The following is a 6,000-nucleotide window of genomic DNA, read 5'->3' on the forward strand; positions in this document are numbered from 1 at the left end:
AAGTACAATGGATCAAGAAAAGTATTCATAATATATTTGTATCTCATATTACATAAGATTTTATTTTTACCTTTTTTTTATAAAATCTTGCAAAAGGTGCTCTCTTCATGTTTGAGAAGTGCCTTCTTTTCAGAAGTCATGATGTGTATTTAATGAGCAATTACAAAAGAATGACTCGTGGAACACTAACTCAACACCAATGTTATTTATTTGCATTTTGCTTAACACTTATATCATAGTTAAGTTGGTGAAATGAAATGTTGAAAGTTAAAGCAGTTCTCTTCATCAGCCATTAGGCATATAGAAAATAATACATTCTTAGGATAGTCCTGTAAATGATGGACTGATTTCTCCAAGATGCACAAGTTTAAACTAATGAATGATTCAAACCATCTTTCATCCTTCATTATGAGAGAATTAATTTCTTTAAAAAAATGAATGATCCACTTCAGTCGTTAAATGTGTAAATTTCATTTCAAACATGCACAGCCCTTGATCTATTTAAAGATGGATGTGTCAATGATGAAATATAAATTGCAGAAACTAATCAAGTTTAGGAACCCTGAGCTCCTGGCCATGCTTACTGCTGGGATGCTCTGCCAGGAACCCTCTCCCCTGATTATGAGAGATTAGGAGGAAGAGGTGGAACTTGAAGCAAAGAGTTCCCACATAAATAAGAGATATGATTTTTGTTAAAAACTGTGAAAAAGGAGACAGCTTCCAATGAAAATTCTTAACAGACTATTCATTCTTTTATACAGAATGTCACAAATTCTCATATTTGAAGGGGCTGATTATAGAATTGCAAAGGAGATAGGTTTTAAATTACAATCTTTCTTTTTTATAGAAATGTACAGATTTTGTAATACAGCATGCATTCTCGTATTAAATATTTATTTCTGGGGGGAAATGCAAGTGCTTTCCTTAGTTCTGCTTTTTTGTTTTTACCCAACCTGTTCCCTTGGGTTTTTCAACTTGGTTGAATAAAAAAATGGGAGCATGTTAACATTCAGTAAATTATTGTCAAGGGTGTTTTCGTGGGTTTCCAAAGTCATAGGATTTAGGAAATAGTAGTGATCATAGTAGATGTTACAAAATACTCTGTACATTTAGAATTTATGCCAGGCGTGGTGGCGCATGCTTGTAATCCCCGTGTTTGGAAGGCGGAGACAGGAGGTAGAAGGGTTTCCAAGAACCCCAGTACCACAAAAAAAAAAAAAAGAATTTAGTATTAGTGGAAAAATTGTTTTCAAACTTCTATATTTATTTATAGTTAGGATCATATCGTAAGGAAGATATTTCCCATTTAACAATTGAGGAAAAAAACTTATCCCAGTTAAATAATCATCATGAAAGAAGGCCAAGGTCAAGGAAAGCATCACGTGCTTTCCAATGCTAAGAACTGGGTTAATAACATTCTATAGTACCTGTTCAATTAGGTTAAAATATCAGCAACAAGTCACAAAAGCAATTTGGTGAAAACAAATAATCCAGTTCTTCATTGCCTTTTAAAATTTTAAACTTTTCTATTTTTTGCAGATTTGGAATGGAACTTAGGGGAATTTGACCTCTGAGCTACATCCCCAGCCCTATTTTTTATCCTTTATTTTGAAACAGGGTCTCGCTAAGTTGCAGAGGGCCTCACTAAGTAGCTGAAGTTGTCTGTGAACCACAATCCTCCGGTCTCAGCCTCCCGAATGTAAATTTATACTTTTCTTAGTGCATTGTATTTGTGCATCACAGTGAGGGTCAGTGTGATACAAACATTCATGCACACAGCTCCCAGTGCATTTCCTTCCACAACCCACCTTGCCCGGCAACCCCATGCATGTTAGTGACATTGGTAGTAATACTTCTATATATTGCTCAGAATGTCAAGGGTTGTATGTTTTCTCTCATATGTGGAAACTAGGGAGAAAATATTAAACATAAGGGACTTTAAATAACATAGATAGAGACTAGTAAAATAGTGGAAGGGGACTGGGAAAGGGTTAGGGAAGGGAAAAAGAAGATTGAGGAAGGAAGCATCACATTGTGTTATACCCCAGCTTCCCTCCATAAAGATGAAGTTTCAAATGTTAGAGAAGGAAATGGGCATGCATAGACCATTTATTATAGGTTAGAACTTGAAATGAACCCTTTCAGAGGAACACTTTAAGAATATTACATTCCCAAATCTGTAGGATCAGTGAAGTTTCTTAACTTATTCAAGTGTGCATTGAAGTTTATAGTGGAACCAGCATTGGATGCCAGGTCTACCTGATCACTAAATACTTTTTGTTATGTCATTGTTTTCAGTAGCCCTAATTCCAAGCAGCATTTAGTTTTCAAATATCTACCATATGAAAAAAAATAACTACTGTGTAATAGTGTTGGAATAATTGCTCTCCAATCTCATTAGATGACATTTTTGGAAAACAAACACTATAAATACAAACTGAATCTGGTGGATATTACACTAAGATTCAAAAGCTTAGGGAGAAAATGCCAATCTGGAAGTTCCAGGTCTTTTTACCTCTTTAATTCAGTTTTATAATAGTAAAAACTAAGTAAGATAGGTTAGTTTTAAGCCAAACTTTGGTAGTTTTGATCAATGCTGAAAATTCATCTGGTCTAAATCCAACCCCAATATAATCACCATATAGATAAAGTATGAGACTTAAAATGAAAAAAAAATAGAATTGTTTACCACATGCCACCCAGAACTCTATTAGGTTCTTGACTTCCAGAATTGCAGAATATCACTGTAATAGTAAACCTATGAATTCAGAATACTGATATTTGAATTCCAGGCCTTAGAGAAGTAATATAATCATGTTGTGATATAGTCTCTACAAAAAGTGAAATAAACTTCAAATGTAAAAGTCAAATGAAATAATTATATGTGGCAGGTAATAACTGTTACTATAAGTGACCATTTAAAAAAAACAAAATATTTGCAGATTCTAAAATAAAAACTAATCCAAACATTGTAAGACCAGAAGAAATAAGTCAATATAGAATTATAATTCTAAGAGTAGAAATAGTTTGGGGGATAGTTAATGTCATATTATTAAAAACATACTAAGTTCTATCTTGCTAAGTCTTACTCATTAATGACCTAGAAATGGCAATTGCTCCTAACTATGTACAATTTTCTCTTTTGTAAAATGAGGCACATATAAAATAAGGGACTTGATGAATAATGTCTTTTTAAAATAAATTTTTACACAAAGATTCTAATGTTTCATTTTTCAATTATCTAAACTCCTTAGGCTTCTTTATGTTAATATTCTTTTTAAATAACACAACCTTTTTTCATGTTAAGTAAACTAAATAGTCAAATGAGTTTAGAGTTAACATAAAATTGTTAAAGTATTTACTTGTGATAAGCATTTGTAAAGACCTGTTAAAAGATATAATGTAATCAATCATTTAATATTTGATTTCACTAACCACAGACATATAATCAATATGCAAAAAATAAAACTAGTGTAACTACCTTTTTTTGGAATAAGCCATCGTGATTACTCCCAAATATCTTCCCCAATTAGCTCAACACTTCTTAGAACAATTTTCTCTTTTTGTGTAACCAGAAAATTGTATCTATTATTATTTCATTACTATACCATTAGTGGCTGTCAAAATTTTTAGATTAGCAGAAAAAAGTGTGAATATGTGTTCTCTACTGAAATTCCCAACTGCAGATTAAAGTCCTTTAACAGGACAATACTTAGAAAAATGAGTAGCATTTTAATAAAGTAAATAAAACATAAAACATCAATATTCTCATTTTTCTAATCTCAATTTTGAGCACTTGATTTATATATAAAAATGAGCTAGTGTATTACCAATAAAAACATGAGAATTAAAATTGCCCTTCACTTAAGGAAAGTAATGTAACTTTTTAAGAATAGATTATAAATTCTCTAATCCTTGGTTTTGTTAGATTGAATTGGTTTCCAGAATATAGGCTTTATGAAATGGAGGAGGTAAAACATGTTTTTTTTTTAAATCACCATCTTCTATGTTCAGCCACATGGATATAGGAGTAATACAAAATAAATTATTATTCATTAGTTTGGAATCCTTATTAGATAGAAAGGTAAGTGATATTTGAATAAATGATGAATGGTGGACGATGAATCACTGAATACCTTACCCACTTGTATTGACCAGCTTCCTCCAGGTTCAGATGTTGAGGTGTCCACATCCAAATAAAATAAGTGTGGAGCCCTATTCTGTTAGAATTATGGTACTCCTACTCTAACCACACAAATTAGTCATCCTCCAAGAGTCATACTGACTTTCTTCCTCCTTTTTCCATAGGGAGAGAGTGAGGTACTTTTACTTCCTTTGGATCTCACCTGGCTATTTGAGTCATAAATCTTCTTGTGTTTTTTCCCACATGCTCCTCAAACTGTAGAGAAAAATAAATGTGAGGTAGCCTCCATGCCTTACCCTTGTTCTTCGTAAATAAATACCATCTATATTCCACTTTCAAATATGAAACTGCTTTTAATTTCCTAGTTAATTTTTGAGGAATCATCACATTTTGAGTCCTGAGCATCACAGAGATTGACTTTTTTCTGATTTATGCTGAGTATATATATGCCCCACCCCATTAGACTTTCGTTCGTGATCTCAGAAAGTGACTATTTACTCCTCGTAAATCAGGTTACAAGTTTATTTATTGACTCTAGCATCACAATAACATGTCATAACTTAAATAAGAGGATATTTGTTTAAAACTGGCCTGGCCTAAGATTCTAGGCCTAACACTACAGATTTAGCCTCTTGTTTTTGAGCTCATAATCCATTTTATTTTATTTTATTTTATTTTATTTATTTTTATGTGGAACATATTAAAATAGCATACATTCAGACTTTGCTTGGTGCCCTCTCCCCTCCTTCCCTTTTCTTCTCCCAACAATGAGTGTCCAGGTTATCCATCTTATATTCATACATACACACATATTCAGATGTAGTTTCTCCATTAATCAACCACAGCCTTCTTCCTCTCCTCTCCTTCCATTCTAGCTTTGCTGAGGTTTCCCCTTTATTATCTGGAGTCCCTCTGGTATTCCTAATACTCCCTAGTTTGGGCATATCAGAGAAAACATATGTCCCTTCTCTTTCTGTGCCTGGCTGATCTCACTTAACATAATGTTCTCCAGGTCTTTCCATCTTCTTGCAAATTACATTTTTGTTCTTTATAGCTGAGTAAAATTTCATTGTGTGTATTTCCCATAATTTTGCAATTCATTCATCTGTTGATGGTCTTGGTTGGTTCAATATTTTAGCTATTATGAATTGTGCTGCTATGAACATGGGTATGCATATGTTACTTTCTAATTTTTTATTCTGCTACCCACAACATATGGATGCCCTCTTATGGCCTATAGTGGTTCCTTTGGTTCCAAGCCTTATAAATGATGACTTAAATAGAGTAGAGAGGACAAGAAAATAGAGTGTATACCTGTCCCCTTCAAAGACAAAGCCCAGGCATGGTATTCTTTGCATAGTTTCGCATTTCATTAGTTGAAACTTATCTGTAACACCACATATAACATCAAAGAATAGAGAAAAGTGAATTCCTTATTTGGGTAGGTATGTTTTATTGAGAGTTCTAGTAAAAAGGAAGAAGAGAAAGTATGATTAGCATTATCTCTTATAATCACCTTTTCATCTACCTGACAGCAAGAAATATGGGCAGCCCACCTTTCCTTATAAGCAAGGTAATGAAAGCAATATTATGGACCAAAACTACCAAATAGCAGTTCCATTCTCTTCTATATTTGGGTATAAGGTACTTAGTAAATTTAACAAAAACTCTTTTAAATCCTATGGGTACATTTTGAGATAAAAATAGCTTTAAAATTTTATATATCTGATGATTGAATTATTTCCCATTTTCTCTATATCTGCTACCTTTGACTTCTTAATCAAAATACAAACAGCCCTAGAAAATTTGTTAAAAGATTATGATAGATTCCACTTATGAATTCTGTGATCTTGGCC

The sequence above is a fragment of the Muscardinus avellanarius genome (assembly GCF_963383645.1).
Source record: "Muscardinus avellanarius genome assembly, chromosome: 4".
Lineage (NCBI taxonomy): Eukaryota > Metazoa > Chordata > Mammalia > Rodentia > Gliridae > Muscardinus > Muscardinus avellanarius.